Source organism: Elaeis guineensis, chromosome 4 (assembly GCF_000442705.2).
Source record: "Elaeis guineensis isolate ETL-2024a chromosome 4, EG11, whole genome shotgun sequence".
NCBI lineage: Eukaryota > Viridiplantae > Streptophyta > Magnoliopsida > Arecales > Arecaceae > Elaeis > Elaeis guineensis.
The window spans coordinates 69,268,633-69,286,019 of NC_025996.2; the positions used below are offsets into that span (position 1 = coordinate 69,268,633).

The 17,387-nt window shown below is 42.6% G+C and overlaps 1 pseudogene; it reads right to left on the reverse strand.

The window, feature by feature from the left end:
• Positions 1-4,565: 4,565 nt before the first annotated feature.
• On the reverse strand, positions 4,566-5,434 carry LOC105042468 (uncharacterized; annotated as a pseudogene).
• Between the last annotated feature and the right edge of the window lie 11,953 nt (positions 5,435-17,387).

Genomic DNA, 17,387 nt, shown 5'->3' on the forward strand with positions numbered 1-17,387 from the left:
AAAGAAAAAGAAAGGCATTTGACAAACAAAGACAAAAAAAGAAAAAGACTGAATATCAGCAAATCATAAGTGCTAAATGGCAAATGAACAATGACTTTTACCATGTTCACTTAATAAACCTTACCAAAGCTCAATGGAATATGTCCAACACTTGACCTCATTTGGCTCAGAAAAGGTTATCGGCCTTGATAGCTGGTAAGCCAAGAAACATTAGCCTGGGTCCAGCCTAACGAAATGGATATTCTCACCTTGTTAACCTGGAAGCATTGCTACAGATTGGGAACAGCAAAATAGACTGACACAGCCTGGCTAATCTTAGTCCCCTCCGCTAGCATGACTCCTAAACTTTTACCCTGTTTGAATGCAACGTCATGACATCTGCTGGGTATTAGTTTGGGATAACAACTTCCAATTAAAAAGCTCCAATCCTAGTCAACTTTTCAAAAGCTCACAGGGAACCCTCAATTTAGATAAAATAAAGAACCAAAAGAGAAGGCACGATCTAATGCCATTACCTAAAGACAACAACCATGCCTGGAGAATGAAGGCCGAATTTTGGGAAAAAATCAAATTAAAATGGTATTACGTGTAAAAGCCATTTATGACAGGTATAATGCATCTCAATTTATAACAACGACATGGAACTGTTAAATATTCTCTATCTAAATAGCATTATTTCATACATATTTATATCTATGAATACAAAAACTATACTGTACTTTTAAAATGATAGCCGCATCAAGAGAATGATAGTTATTAACATTGCATGATGTTGTTATAACTATCACAAAGCATATATAGAAGCCACAATTATTTGCATTATACATGTATAATGAACTGCAGCTGCTCCAAGACCATCATAGAGACTATCAGAAAAAAGCGTGAATTTAGATGGGAAGGCACCACTAAAAAAAAGGGCAAAACATGCCCATCAAAATTATCTCAACTATGAAAAAATCACTAACTATAACTCCACACCTCCTAAATCTTCCTCTCCCAATCACCAACCATACTTTACTGTGAGCATAAAGTTGACATGGAAAGTCCAAGATCCTAGATTTTTTCTTTTTTTTGGGTTCAACAATAAATATGATGTCTATGGACTTCTAAGTTTGTTGTACATAACCAAGCGACCTTCCAATTATTGCACTCGACATGGTGTACCAATGAAAATCTAAAAGCTTGACGCGAATTTAATTAAGAATGTCATCAATAAAATTATGCAAAGCAAAATATGAAGTGCTTTTCTTTGAATATGCACCAGCTATATTTTATCAACACTCATAGATAACTTCTCACTAAAGTGATGCTGACCTTTAATTCATTCAGCTACACAAGAAAAACTGGCTGCACATCAAATCAAATGATCTTCTATCCAAATACCAAAGAAACAGTAAATAATCAAAATCCTGGGCATAGACTTTCACAAATAGTTTCTCATGCTAGTGCAGTTCATTTTCATAAATTCCTATCAAAATAAACCATCAGATTTTTATCAGCTTTCACTTGATCATAATTCACTCCCTCGAAAACCATCGGCTATAAGCATATTCACAAACTAAATGCAAGTCTCATGCCATATGTTTTCATAATTCCAACCATCATATCTGAATTTTTTCCTCTAATCCAACAGGATCCCACAATCATTCTGCAACTAATGTATAAAAGATCACAACCCACACACAACTCCTTTGCGGTTGAACTCGTACTTAAATTTTCAAGCCAAAGAAAGCAAAAAAGTAAGAGAGGAATATGGAATCTACCAGCAAAAGATATTTTTCTATTCAATACACATTAACTGTCTTCATATTACAAATTCAGACATCCTCACCTCAACCTTAAAATAAGGGACACTTTAATTGGCTTTATACACAGCCATAACAAACCCAAGATTATCTAAATCCACATACTGCCTGACTAGGACACGACATAAATATACCAGAGAAAGACATCCTGGTCAGAGTTTAATTGACTTCCCGAGTAAAATGTTCAAAATGTTCCCTGACCCAGCAAGATTCAAACATCTGACTTTAAGAAGTTTTGAATAAGCTAAGCTTGTAAACAACCTTCATAAATTGTCAGATCCTGTCCTACTATCATGCCAACTGACAGCTAGTTTATGCTTATTGAATTTGCGTGATCTGGTAGTAGAAACATCAATCCAGTAGGCAGTAAAAGATCTTGGCATCCTTCAACCATGATGATTAATGTTAACATTGGATGAAGCAACAGATGAAACATGTGAATACCTTTGAAATTAAACCTTTCTTGGGAGACCTTTAACCCATCAGATTGACTTCACCAGAAGTTTCTTATACCAGATGAGATGATTATCTTTTCATGGTCATCAACAATAAAGTCCCCTAGATGACTCCATCTACATCTTCCTTTCTGAAGATCAAACTTGGCATCCCGCTCTTCATGCCTCTATGGTCTATGCAATAGTTTCAAAACAAGATCCACAGTGTTTGGCCCACTTTCTTTGATATAATTCATAAGACATGATTGTAACAATTAAATCTTGTACATGCTTCTTTTCCATTTAGAGAAAAGGAGTAAGCAAGGATGAGCAGAGATAGATAGATGCGGAATCAACTGTAACAACGCATTTTGCTCAAAATTTATCTTCAAGCAACAATATTGCAATTTCACCTTAGCCCTCTACTAAAGAGACACCTATAAGCTAGCTAATAAAATTGTTACATATATTTACTTCTGAATGTGATATCCTAGCCAACAATGACTCAAATACCTAATGCCAAGCTAAGATAAACTAAGAAGTTCATATTTCCAACCCTAATATGAACACAAAACACATAAAAAGTAGAGTATATCATCATCGTGCCATCAAATATGGGTTGGCTATGGGGCACGCCATGCAGCCGAGAAGGCTCAATACATAAAACATATTTTAACCCATTATCAACCTAATGTGAACCCAATACAAATTGGCACCCAATTCCTAGCCAAGGCAAATTTAGGCAACTAAACGATTTCCATGAATGCTGTACAGCCCTTAGTATCCAAAAGCTTCTACCGATGGTGGCACATCCTCTGAAAAATCTGCATCTAAATAATTTCAACACCTGATCCTATTTTTGGCTATTGAGATATGGCCAGTTGGTGGAAGGAAATCCACCTAATTAGTTACAAATTGAAGGCACAAATAAGTCAACAGACCAAATGAAAATCAACACCCTATGGAAGAACATATGACCAAAAACATCCCCATCTAAGCCAATCGATATTATATCATAACACTTCCATCAATTGGTTCTCTAGAATCACTAGACTCTTCATATAGCATATGCTTGATTTTGCCAACAAAAGCCCCATTAACTCATTACCCAAATTAGAATGATTTTAACCACATCAACAAGTCCCTCAAAAAACTATAGAGAGCAACATCAGATCAAGAACCAATAAATAAAAAAAAAAATTCAAATGATAAGGCGTTTATTATTAACGTCTTCTTTCTACCTTACTAACAGATATACCTATGCCTTGAGGGATAGGGATACATGTCTCCCTCAGTACTTCTCCAACAAAGATTCCTTAAACTCATTATCAATTGGAAACATATTATATTTATGTTCCCTCTTTTAGTCAAAGTTAATATAATAACAATTTATGAACACAATTATGCTGCCATGTAATACAATCATCAAAAAAAAAAGCATGCCAAAACATTAAGGCCCTGTTTGGGTAGCTAGGAATACTAGAGTATTGCTCAATACTCTGGTGATCCCCATGGGGAAAGGATTCAGAACAACTGTTTGGATGGCATTTGTGGAGTAGAGTACTATAGAATTCCTGGGTTTATCAGGCTGATCCCCTCTCCCCCACCGCCTGTGACTCCCGCCTTACTTCTTCCATTCCCCTCTCCTCCCCATACTGCTTCCCTTTCCCTCCCTCAGCCCTTCTAGCACTGGCCTACCAGGTCATGGTGATGACAACCTTCACCATGACAAGAGTGAGGACACCACGAATGCCTCTTCCCATTCCTTTATCCCTCTGTCTCTGTCTCTCTCCTCCCTTCAACTATTCCCGTCTTCGAGCCATCTCCGGCCACCTTGGGTCACCGTTCTATTACATCACCAGCTAAACCTCTGACCTGTCTCCCAAATCTATCCTGGTAGTGGCTATAATGGTGGTGGTGGTGGTTGGTGGTCATGGTGAAGGTGGTGGTGGTCACGGTGATGACGGTGGTGGTGATTGCAGTGGCAGTGATGATGCACCACCTGGTGATTGTGGTGGTTGGCTGGAACAGAGGATTGGTAACCATACTTCCAGGAAAGAGAAAATTTTCTCTAGAATTTTGTTAACATCCAAGACTTGAACAAATAAAATTCTAGAGCAATATTTACCTAGAGTGTCGGCATGATGCAACACTTGATTACCAGAGAAATTTTGTTCTCTGGATTCTTTTTCCACGATATCCATACAGGGCCTAAACAGGTAAAATCCCAAAGACAAAGTCAAGAATCTCAAAAATAAACCAAACCATGTGACAACATCCTAAACCTATCGCTTTCCAAGGAAACAAAGAGTCCTTCAAACCACAATGACAGCTAATTAAACACTAAATTCAGATCATACGTATCCAGAATGCAACATTTCAAGTCAAACCCTCCAAGAGGAGAGCCATTTGACATCATACAAGTCACACAAACACACAAGACTATGCAAATTTATGTACCATATATTTGTAGAAGCACCCCACCACTAATCATGGAAACCCTAACCTTAATTCCCCTCATACCCTTCTTTAGCCGGGGCCGGCTCGGCAGCAGGGATCTTGACATAACCGGCCTTCTTGGGGTTCTCATCGACCTCGTCCTCCTCATCAGAGTACCCATCGGCGCCACAGATCTCGTAGCGGTTGGTGACGAGGGACCAGATGAGGTACATGGTGGCGGCAGTGAGAGCACCGCAACCGACTCCGAAGAGGAGACCGACGACGACGACGAGGATGTCCTTGGCGCGCTCCTGGAGGGAGCTGACGCCGAACGACAAGGCGGCGGGGTCGGAGGGCACGACGGCGGCCCGGCGGGGGAGCTCGGGACGGCGGATCTGGGCCGGGCGGATGTAGACATCGCGGGGGTCGGAGGACGTGTAGAAGGTACGGAAGGGGCTGATGATGCGGTAGACGGCAAAGAAGATGGTGGGTCGGGCTTGGCGGGCTCACCGGAGGGCTTGGCAGAAACGGAGCCGCCGGAGGAGGAGGACGAAATGGTGTACGAGATTAAGAGGGTGTTGCAGGGGTGAAAGTGGGCGCCGGGCCTCGCGGTGGCGGAGGTGGAGAGGAGGGAGAGAACGGCGAGGATAAGGGCGGCAGGGGCGGCGGAGGAGGCCATCGCGAGACCAGGGGAGCGCCGGGAGAAAATGGGGGAGATATTTCTGAAGGAAGAGAAATGGAGGCCACAGGTGACGACGCGGTGTATTAAATGGTGGGGCGAATTAATTCTTGGTCTTGTTTGACTCACGTTTTCGACGATGAATTGAGGGAGCCGGGTTATTCGGCCTTTCTTGTTTCTACGCGTATTTCTAAGTTAGGCCTGGAACTTCGTCCGGTTCAGTCTGGTCCGATCCATTGGTTGATTGAACGGTCTTGATTTAAGTCTGACCCGAGCAATTTTTACACGTGTCAAGATTTAGGTCTGAAATTGTTGGTTGCTTGTTCCTAGAGTTACTAATAATTGCATTACAAAAGATTTAAAATTAATTTTAAAAACTTAATAATAAGATGAATTGTAAATTAATTTGGAAGGAAGGTGTATTTGGAATCCGGCGTGCGAAAAAATTGCCCCAAGGGCTAGGAATAAATTTTGCTCTCTCGTGTAGGTTCGTAGCGCGGTCAACCCAAAAGTACAACCAATCTAGTTCAACCCGAAGCCTACTATCATGAGCATGATCACATGGGAGTCTAAAGAAGAAGAGTGGGAAAGGCTTAGGAATCTTAAGAAGAAATTAAGTGGAAAATTTGAAGGATAAAAAGAAGGCTAGTAGCATGTTTTGTTTCAGAATCGTGTTGTTTCAGTCTCAGGACTTGGAGCTTATATGCTCAGTCCTATAACCCCCAAAGAGGCCTATAAAGGCCTTAATGACTTTCTCAATAAAGATCTTAATAGCCTGCTAGTACCTGTCTCTCAAAATGGCTAGAAAATGGGCGCACATTAAGCCTTGTAATATATATATTGTGGCGTACAAGTCAGTCGAGAGTCGGCCTGTTCAAATTTCAACTAGGGGAGCTAGGCTTTTCAAATTTAAGATTCAAATTCCAACAAAATCAACCTAACATTAATTGTTTCCGAAATTTGTAATGTGGATGTCAAATATGAAAACTAGCTCTGTAATGCGTACATTACGATTATGAAATCAAATTTCAAATTTAGTCTAGCTGGAGCGTGTGGCAAAATATGTTATCCATGCACATACATGCATCATGCACCGGCATGCCTTGCCTTGCCTCGCTACATGAACATGCACCGCACGACTGACCAATCCAAGCGAGAGCATACATGTAGGTCACCAACCTATCATCCCTAAGGCCTAGCTAGGCCTGAAATTACTGGACATCAATAAATGCAAGTGTACGTACATTTAGATAGCTAACATATGATTGCTAATAATGATATTTTAACATTCAAATATTAAAAAAAAAAAGAAAGCAACTAATATTTTTTTCTAAAATATTTTTAAAAAAAAATTAAATTAAAATTTTCAATAATACCACATTAAAATTTTTAAAGCTAATAAAATTATAGAAAAAAATATATAGACAACTTATGATATCAATAAGTGAAGTATCCAATTGATTTGAATCCTAGATAGTATTAATTGTATCTATCTAAAAGAGTCTTATTAGATTAAATTTTGAGCTACATCTTTGTATCTGACTTCTATATATTATATATAATACAAATCAATTAAATTTTTATATAGTCAATGAATATTAAAGGCTTTATATTTAATGCTTTGATTTTTTATAAAAAATTTTTAGATCAGCTCAAAACTCTAGTGGCATTATTTATAATAATTTTTATCTAAGTGAGTCTTCTAAAGATATTTGTCATTTAATATCCTACAAATTTCTTACTATAGATCTATTAAGAGTATAACTTAACCTCTAGTTTACTTCATTACTTATTCTCTAAAAATTGTACCATAAAATGATCACTTAATTAGCTTCATCTCTATTATATTAAATCTCAAGAACTCCAATAATAAAGTTTGGATATTCACTATTGATGACTAAATGGTATGCTTATGTTCTCTCTCTCGATAATTGTAGTAGTCCACTTCTAGAGAAGTCCTTCGTTAAGTAGTCTACCATGACTTCACATTTTTCAAGTAATTTATATTTTTTTATATGATTATATATATTTGTGATGAAGCTGGATGCGCCACTTGTTGACACCGCAACATATACCAAGGAACGTAAGCTTCAAAGCAATATCATGAAAGTACATAGAAATAATCCAAAATTGTTAAATTAGAAGTTAATTGGAAGGAAAATTAGGAGAACTGGAAACAGAACCAGGATGCTCACTAGAGATAATTAGTATCTTTATCTTGTTACTAAAGATATCCATTAATGCATGAAATCCACAAATAATTTTTAAAGGTTGTCATGACTTGTCACAATCCACTAACTCACCATCAACATTTCCTGGAATCCACTACAAGTTGCCCTAGAATCCGCTAGAGCTAGTGTAGAATCCACTGTAACGAAAGAGACCTGCAAGCACACTTGTTGGGTATAAAATACCTTCGGATCGAAGTTCGTGTCAGGAGTGATTCTTCAAAAATTCTATCGACGTCCGACCTTCAGCGATATCTTTTCGAATCTCTCCAACGGCCGAGCCTCCGCAATATTCTCGAGTTCTGCCGACGGATAAACCCCCCAAGTGTCGACCGGATTCTCCACGATGGACGGACTCCATCCAAGTTTCTACGGTGGTCGACCACCTTCTAGACTTCATCCGGGCTCCTACGGGAGCCGGACTTCTTCTCCGAACAGGTAGACTTCATTCGAGGTCCTACGGAAGCCGGACTTCTTCCCCGAACTCCGGCTACAGGTAGCCTTCGTCCGGGCTCCTATGGGAGTCAGACTTCCACCCTGAACTCCTGTTGCAGGTAGACCTCATCTGAACTCCTACAAGGACCGGACTCCGAGCTCCTATTGCAAGCGATCTACTCCGAGCTTCTACTGCAAACGATCTACTCCGAGCTTCTACTGCAGGCTTCGGCCGAGCTTCCTCGACAAATGATCCCCATCCGGACTTCAATGGAGATCGGACTCCGACCAAACTTCTGTAGCGGACAGATTCCGGACGAACTCCTACGACACATGGACTCCAGCAGTCGGACCCCTCCAGCGGATGAACCTCTCCAGCGCCATCCGACATCCACTGCCGGTCGACTCTCTACCGAATTCTGCGTGAAATCGAACTTCGTCTATGGAAAGTCCCTGACCGAGCTCCTACAGCAAATGACCCTCGCCTGCAGTATAAACGCCCAAGGCACCCAACAATAGAAGGCTCGCCAGCAACATCCGAGCTCCTCTCAGATGGATAGCTACCTCTCTTCGCCAGATACCTCAACCGAGCTTCGGCCGACAGGCCTGGACTCCCTAGCAGGCCACAGTAATGGCCACGATTTTGCTTCACTTCCTGCGACAGATTCCGCATGGCTCCACCACTCTCTGGCAAGTCGTGACAACGGACACTGCTCCACTCCCCGCAACAGGCTCCACGTGGCAGGCCACGGTGATAGCCACGACTCCACTCCACTACTTTTCATAACAGACTCCTTCTGGCCCCGAACGGCCCACTACCAGGCGGTTACAAACGTGCTATCAGTCTGTTGCACCCTCCGCCTATAAAAGGGGGACTCCAGATATGTTATTCTCTAAGCTCTAATTTCTATCTCGAAACTCTGCTAAAATTTTCGTTCGAGCACTCCATTCTTGTTGAAGCAGAGAACTGACTTGAGCGTCGAAGGGTCTTGCCGGAGCACCCCCAACTCCGGTTTAGACTTTCTTTGTAGGTCCCGGTGGCGACCGCGACTCCCTTGACTCCAGCTTCTCCGACGCCGGCAGATTTTTGCACCAATAGGATTGGCGCTAGAGGAAGGGCCCTGTGTCTTCGCAGTACCCTTGTTCTTAAAGGAGCGCTCAACGGGACCACCTCCGGTCATCTTCTCCGACATCCTCTTCTCCTTCCTCTACTAGATCTTCGCCCGATGCCTCCCCACAAAGCATCTACTCGACGATCCACGGCCTCCGCGGCTGGATCTCAGGCTCCGGCCTCACCTCCAGTTTTCCAGGTTCCTCCTCCTCCTCCGGCAATGGCGGTTGGCACGGAGCAATTCGACCTACTGGTTCAGTAGGTCAGAAGCCTCACTGAAGCGGTGCAAGCCATGCAGCAGCAGCAACAGCCACAGGCGTCAGTACGACCGGAGAGAACGTCGTCGGAACTCCAAAATCCGACGGTAGAACGGGCCACTTGGGCCAGTCGCCCCATCTTTCCCGGAAAGACGAATCCGAGGGTGGAGAGCCCTCAGTCAGATCATGATTCTACTCTTGGAAGATCTCTACCTCCATTCTGCCAGAAGACCCTTGAGACTCGTAGTCGAGAGGATTTTTTGGATCGAAGGCTTCAGGAGATGAACTGATGGATCGAAGAACTCCGTCATGCTCCCCCCGCTTATGGTGAGGATATTTGTACTGACCCTCCCTTCTCTCAAATGATCATGCAGGAACCGATCCCGCCAAACTTCAAGCTCCCTCAATTTGAAAGCTACGACGGGACTTCGGACCTAGTTGACCACCTGGAGGCCTTTTGGACAATGATGCTACTCCATGGCGCACCAGACGCCATCCTGTGCCGAGCTTTTCCATCCACCTTGAAGGGAGCAGCGAGAAACTGGTACTCGATGCTGAAGCCGGATACCATCTTTTTTTTTATCAGATGAGCCACCAGTTTGTGGCTCATTTTATTAGCAGCCGGCGTCCCCGGAGGGGTTCAGAGTCCCTCATCAACATCAAGCAAAGGGAGGGGGAGTCCATTCAGGCGTAAGTCAATCATTTCAATGTCGCCACGTTGGAGGTCCAGAACTTGGACCAATCAGTCGCGATGGTCGCTCTGAAAGGCGGCCTTCAAAAGAACAACCTTCTATTCTCCCTGGAAAAGAAGTACCCCAGGGATTTTGCTGATTTGCTGGCTCGGGCCGAAGGGTACGCCCGAGCAGAAAAAGCCTTCAAGATGAAGGATGAGGAGACCGCGAGAGAGCGGCAGGCGGGAGACTCGAGTAAGCCCGCAGTCGAAAAAGGGCCGAGAGAAGCTCGGCCACATTCTCGAACTCCTTCTAGGTATAAGCGCACCCAGACTCCTCCCTGAGCACGTAGGCAGAGAAGCCCGGAGCGTAGGGTTCGGTGGGGCTCTCCCCCAGGAAGATTCCACAGCTACGCCCCCCTCAACTCATCGAAAACCCAGATGCTGATGGAAGTCAGAGAGTAGCTCCCAAGGCCAGAAAGGATGCGCACACACCTCGAAAAGCACAATCCTAACAAGTTCTGCCTCTACCATCGTGACCACGGTCATGACACAGAGGAATGCATTCAACTTCGAGACGAGATCGAGGAGCTCATCAGACGAGGTCGGCTCGATAGGTTCATTCGACGCCGGCCTGAGGGTAGAGAGGATTGGCCAAGGGCCCTACCGCAACCTGAGCCACCGAGGAGGGAAGAGCAGCCCGGAGATCGGCCTCCCATTGGGATCATCAACTCCATCTCTGGAGGACCTTGACGGAGAGCAGACCTTCTACAGCCCTGAGATTTGAAAAACTCGTAAATGTATTACGAACGACTTCGCTTTAAATTAAGATTCCTTTCAGATTTGCACATCTTTTCCTTTTGGCATGGACTTGTAATGACAAGGGATAACCCCTTCAGACAATGAAAACGACACCTAATATGGGCAAAATCGAAAATCTGATTATTTTAAGATCGAACGGAGGGAGAGGCCCTACAACGCCCTTATGTGCCCCCACAGCCATGTTAGGGATAGGAGGAGAACCTCGCCCTAACATGAGCAAGGTCGAAGGTTCGATTATTTTTAGACCGGATGGGGGGAGAGGCCCTACAACGCCCTTATGTGCCCCCACAGCCATGTTAGGGACAGGAGGAGAACCTCACCCTAACATAAGCAAGGTCGAAGGCCCGGTTATTTTTAGACCAGATGGGGGGAGAAGCCCTACAACGTCCTTATGTGCCCCCACAGCCATGTTAGGGACAGGAGGAGAACCTCGCCCTAACATGAGCAAGGTCGAAGGCCCAGTTATTTTTAGATCGGATGGGGGGAGAGGCCCTACAACGCTCTTATGTGCCCCCACAGCCATGTTAGGGATAGGAGGAGAACCTCGCCCTAACATGAGCAAGGTCGAAGGCCCGGTTATTTTTAGACCGGATGGAGGGAGAGGCCCTACAGCGCCTATATGCGCCCCCACAGCTCTGTTAGGGATAGGAGGAGAACCTCGCCCTAACATGAGCAAAGTCGAAGGCCCGGTTACTCTTAGACCGGATGGGAGGAGAGGCCCTGCAACGCCCATATGTGCCCCCACAGCCCTGTTAGGAACAGGGGAAGAACCACGTCCTAACCTGAGCTGAAATCGATTACATCAGAAATAGGGGAAGGACCTCGTCCTGACACCAATTAAGGTCTGGTTATTCAAGATCAGATAAGAAAAAGGGAACCTTCTCAGCGGCCCCTCTACGCTCCCGCGACCCCACTAAGAGCAGAGGGAAAACCCTCACTCGAGAAAAGAAAAAGAAAAAGGGGAGGGGGGTTAAAAAGTAAAGCGACGAACTGCATCAGCGATAAATGAAAAATAAATTACATCAAAGATACAGGGAGCCTCATCTCAGTGAGGATCGGGGTTCTAATCAAAATCCCCAATCTCCAAGAGAGCTCTCAACACAGACCAAGGATAAGACGGCTTCTTCGGAGCGACGAGAAGCTCAGACCTCCGAGCTCGAACTCTGAAAGGAGGCGTCAAACTCGAATGGTCCCGGACAAATCTGCGGCCATAAATAAAAGGATGGGTCAATACGACGGTGATCGGGTACCTCCAAACGGTATCGATATCAAGCAAGGCAAAAACCGAAAGAAGTTCGGCAAATGACAATTCAACACGCGAGTAAAAGAGGTAACGAAAAATTTTCTTCTCATGTCATTAACTAAGTATGCATTATAGAGCCCTTGAGGCTGAAGAAGAAAGATGACAAGAAAAATAAGCCGATGTGGCGACGACCAGGAACCTCCAGACAACATCGGCATCGAACGAGACAAAAAATGAAAGAAGTCCGGCGGATGACAATTCAACACAATGCGTGGGCAAGGTAACAAAGATCTTCTTTTCATTTCGTTAGCAAAGTATGCGTTACAGAGCTCAGAAGGCCAAAAAAAAAAAAAAACAAACAAACGACAAAAGAAGACACATAGAAGGACGAAAGGCAAAAAGAGCCCTAAGGGGGCCTGGCTTCTTCCGACTTCGAACTTTCGACTTCGACCCTCATCAGGGAGTGCCTTAAGCTCTCGACTTCTTCTTCTAATTCTTTCTCCCTCATTAGCATCTCCATATACCTCCGATGAAACCGTTGGCTTTCGTTCTCCACCTCTCGGAGCCTCTTTCTCAGGACCTCAGATTCTGCCTCCGCATCTTTGACTGCTTGCTGCTCGTATACCAGCTGGATCTTCAACTACTGCAGCTCGGTCTTTCCCTCCCCAAGGGCGACAGATAGCTCTTCTATGGTTTCTCTCAGGGATTGGAGTTCATCGGGATCCCGAACAGGAGCAAACTGTACTCCTTCAGATAACTGCCTTTGAAGGTGGGCACCAACAGGACTTTCAGGCAGAATGAAACTCCTGGAGGTGGAAGGGTGGGTTTAAATAGACCCTGGGATCCGGTGCTATAATGATCGCGGATCTCTCCAGGCCGACCCATGTTCGCCACGTGTCCCACTCGCCACAGCAGGCGGCTAAAAGCGGCTGACAGCTGACAAAGCCATTACTGCACCATACTTGGGACAACGCTCCAGCGAGAATTTTGAAAGGTCTCTTCAGATCGCTCCGATTTGAAAAGACTCCAGCATGCGCGCATCAAATACCTGAATTTTCGAGGGCGGTCGTGCACAGGATTCAATGGGGCAACTTCGGCTGTAAAAATTTCTCTGTACTTCATTCGAAACTCGAACTCGAAAGTAGGGAGACTGGTGTTGGGTATAAAATACCCCCTGGCCGAAGTTCATGTCAGGAGTGACCCTCCAGGGATTCTACCGACGTCCGACCTTCGATGACATCTTTTCGAACCTCTCCGGTGGCCGAGCCTCTGCAACGTTCTCGAGTTCTGCCGACGGATAAACCCCCACCAGTGTCGATCGGATTCTCCATGACGGACGGACTCCATCCAAGTTTCTACGGTGGTCGACCACCTTCTAGACTTCGTTCGGGCTCCTACGGGAGCCGGACTTCTTCCCCGAACAGGTAGACTTCATCCGAGCTCCTACAGGAGCTGGACTTCTTCCCCGAACTCCGGTTGCAGGTAGCCTTCGTCCGGGCTCCTACGGGAGTCGGACTTCTGCCCGAAACTCCTGTTGCAGGTAGACCTCATCCGAACTCCTACAAGGGTCGGACTTCGAGCTCCTACTGCAAGCGATCTACTTTGAGCTTCTACTGCAAGCGATCTACTCTGAGCTTCTACTGTAGGCTTCGATCGAGCTTCCTCGACAAATGATCCCCATTCGAGCTTCTACGGAGATCGGACTCCGATCGAACTTCTGTAGCGGACAGATTCCGGACGAACTCCTACGACACATGGACTCCAGCAGTCGGACCCGTCCAGCGGATGAACCTCTCCAACACCATCCGACATCCACTGTCGGTCGACCCTCTGTCGAATTCTGCGTGAAACCAAACTTCATCTACGGAAAGCCCCTGACCGAGCTCCTACAGTAAATGGCCCTCGCCTGCAGTATTAATGCCCAAGGCATCCAACGGTAGAAGGCTCGCCAGCAACATCCGAGCTCCTCTCAGATGGATAGCTACCTCTCTCCGCCAAACACCTCAATCGAGCTTCGGCCGACAGGCCTGGACTCCCTAGCAGGCCACAGTAATGGCCACGATTCTGCTCTACTTCCTGCGACGGATTTCGTGCGGCTCCACCACTCTCTGGCAAGTCGTGACAACGGATACTGCTCCACTCTCCGCAACAGGCTCCACGTGGCAGGCCACGGTGATAGCCATGACTCCACTCCACTACTCTTCATAACAGACTCCTCCTGATCCCGAACGGCCCACTACCAGACGGTTACAAACGTCGCTATCAGTCTGTTGCACCCTCCGCCTATAAAAAGGGGACTCCAGATACGTTATTCTCTAAACTCTAATTTCTATCTCAAAACTCTGCTAAAATTTTCGTTCGAGCACTCCATTCTTGTTGAAGCAGAGAACTGACTTGAGCGTCGGAGGGTCTTGTCGGAGCACCCCCAACTCCGGTTTAGACTTTCTTTGCAGGTCCCGACGGCGACCGTGACTCCCTCGACTCCAGTTTCTCCAACGCCGACAGATTTTTGCACCAACAACACTAAAATAAAATATGGTCTCCTTAATTTTGTTGATGGAAATTAAAAGAATATGTGGATGTTTATAATGATGGAGCTTTTAAAATCCATAGGACTCCATGGTTCCACAAAGATGCAATTGTTCTGCGAAAGATAAAGAGATGTTAACGTAAAAATACAATTTGTAAATAGAACTTCTAGATCAATTAATAAATGTTGCTAAAAGGAAAGTAAGAAAAGTTGACACCAATATATAGTACTTAATTAGTCATCCTTAATTCATTCTAGCTCTAGTGGCATTTTCTAACTCCCCTAATTTCATTGTCAATAACATGTTTTTGATAAATTGGTCATGTCTTCCCAATCTAGCCTTCAAATTGAAGGGTTCAATTTGCATTGTAAAGTTGATTTGATGCAAATGTAATAGAAATAGTTTGAAGCTTAAATTCTATTGAATATGGTAATTCTTTCTTTAGAGGTGATGTGCACTAGATTGGTTCCTCCATTGTGACTTGACCTAATTTGATATCTACTTCAAGACATCTACGAATCTAGATGTCTAACTCGTGAAACCATGTAATGTTGATTTCAAATGAATCCAACTAATTACGGTGTATCAATCTTCAATCTAGTTCTTGTATAATTTTCGATGCATTGATCCATAACATCTCTTGATCCTTGATAGTTTTTGATCTTCCATTTCAGTTCTTTGAGATTTTTATCATAAAATTTAATGTAAGAGGGACCTATATCATGTATCCAAAAGGTAGGGTTTTTGGCCTATAACACTATATTCATATCACTAATTCCAAAAGATTACGTACTGAGTCACATGACAAACTGAATGTGCTTATGCTTTCCATCCCTCCTTGAGCACTAAATTGGACCACTCCGTGGCTCATTACTTTGGGGTCATGAAGACTAATGATGCACATGTGCCAAGGGGGAATGCAATCTCAATGGTACGTATTACACCTAGGGAGGCCAGGTTCACAATTGCAGGTGTTTGAAAATTATGTAAAACACTGGTAATCAAGAACCAAGGACAAATAAAATAAAATTTTAAACTAAGCAAAAAAAAAAAATTTAAAGTGTATTATTATGAACATCTTTAGAGAGACGATTATAATAGTAAAGAGGAGTTTGGAGTCATTACTGACCCTTTACAGTAATGAAAAGCTAGAAAATCAAAGAGAGAGATATAGATGTCAATAGAATCTGGGCCTAGAATAAGGCTTGATGATAATATCGGGAAAGGCTACAAGATGAGGCAATTCCTCAAGCCCTAGGTAAGGAAGGCTAAGGCCTACATTTTTATGAACTCTCAAATACAATACGAATAGAAATTTTCTCTTAGTACTATAATTAAGCCCCATAGCACTATTCATTTTTAATTTGTATAGTTTCAAATTTGACTATCTTCCTAAGTCTATAAAGATAAATAAGCTGAATTCTATGAAGTCAAGGAAAAGACAAAAGAAAAAAAAAATATGACTTCATCTATGTGATAAAGTTTGCATTTGGCCATTCATATAAATAATAAAAATTAGACAATGTTATATAGAGCTCATGCTTAGGTGCCAGAAATTGAAGTAAATGATACATGTCTAGATGGTTTATTCTATTTGTATAATAATTTATTTAAGAACATTATCTTCTTAAGTTGCATGGTTGGAACAATAGATTTTGAGTCTTTTTTAGGTGCATCATTGGTTTATCAATGATTGGACTTAATCAAACCATCCAATGTCTCTATTTCTTTCAATAACTAAGGAAAAAGATCCAATAATCTTTATAGGCAATTGTTACTTGTCTATAGATACTATGGGTCTTTTAATCATTTTGTTTATTGGTTTGTCATCATGCATCTTAATTTACATTAAATGCTTCTATTATGGATATTGCTAACATTGAAAACAGATAATGCTTATCATGCTTTAAGATCATGTGACAATTTTTTTTGTTGATTATGATTGTGTATTGTTGCACATATGAACTCCAGACTCATAAAGAGCAGAGATCTAGATATAATCTTATTAGCATTATTTATCAATAAGAGATTTTCAATAGAAATGAATTCTTGTAAGATAAATTTAAATCTATCATAGTTATATCTTAATAGGATACTCTAATAAGTGGGATTTCTATTGATTATGTCATGCCTCCAACCTAAGATCATGAGCCGAGGCTTATGACAATTGTTGCATACTCTTGGAGAACTCTCTCCATGAGCATGCAAGACATCTCGTCACGATATCATAAAGTAATAGTAGAATATAATTCAAATAATTAAAATTTAATTTAATTTAAATAACTAAATCAAATATCTTACAAAATAATATTTCATAGTCTTGCATCAAATCTCAATAAATCCTAATATAAAATAAAATATCAAAGTGCCTCTAGTTCACTCTCCCATATCAAATCTCTAAGTTAAGTTAGATATCTGAATTTATAAAAATAGTAAAATATAGAGTAATAAACTAGATAGCCCAATAAGTAATGATTATCTTAATTAGATAATTTCTATGATAATATGAGTTGTAAATATTAAAAAATATAATTTATCATTAATCAGTGCATAAATATAATCAAATTTATTTTCAAGATATAAATTTAGTAATATTGGTATCTTTCAAATATTTAAATAGATAATCATAAATCAGATTTCAAAATCAATCGTATTCATAAATCTGATTTAAAATAAATTCTACTTAACTAATCAACCTTTAACTATGACCACACTTATACTGTCAAGATCCAA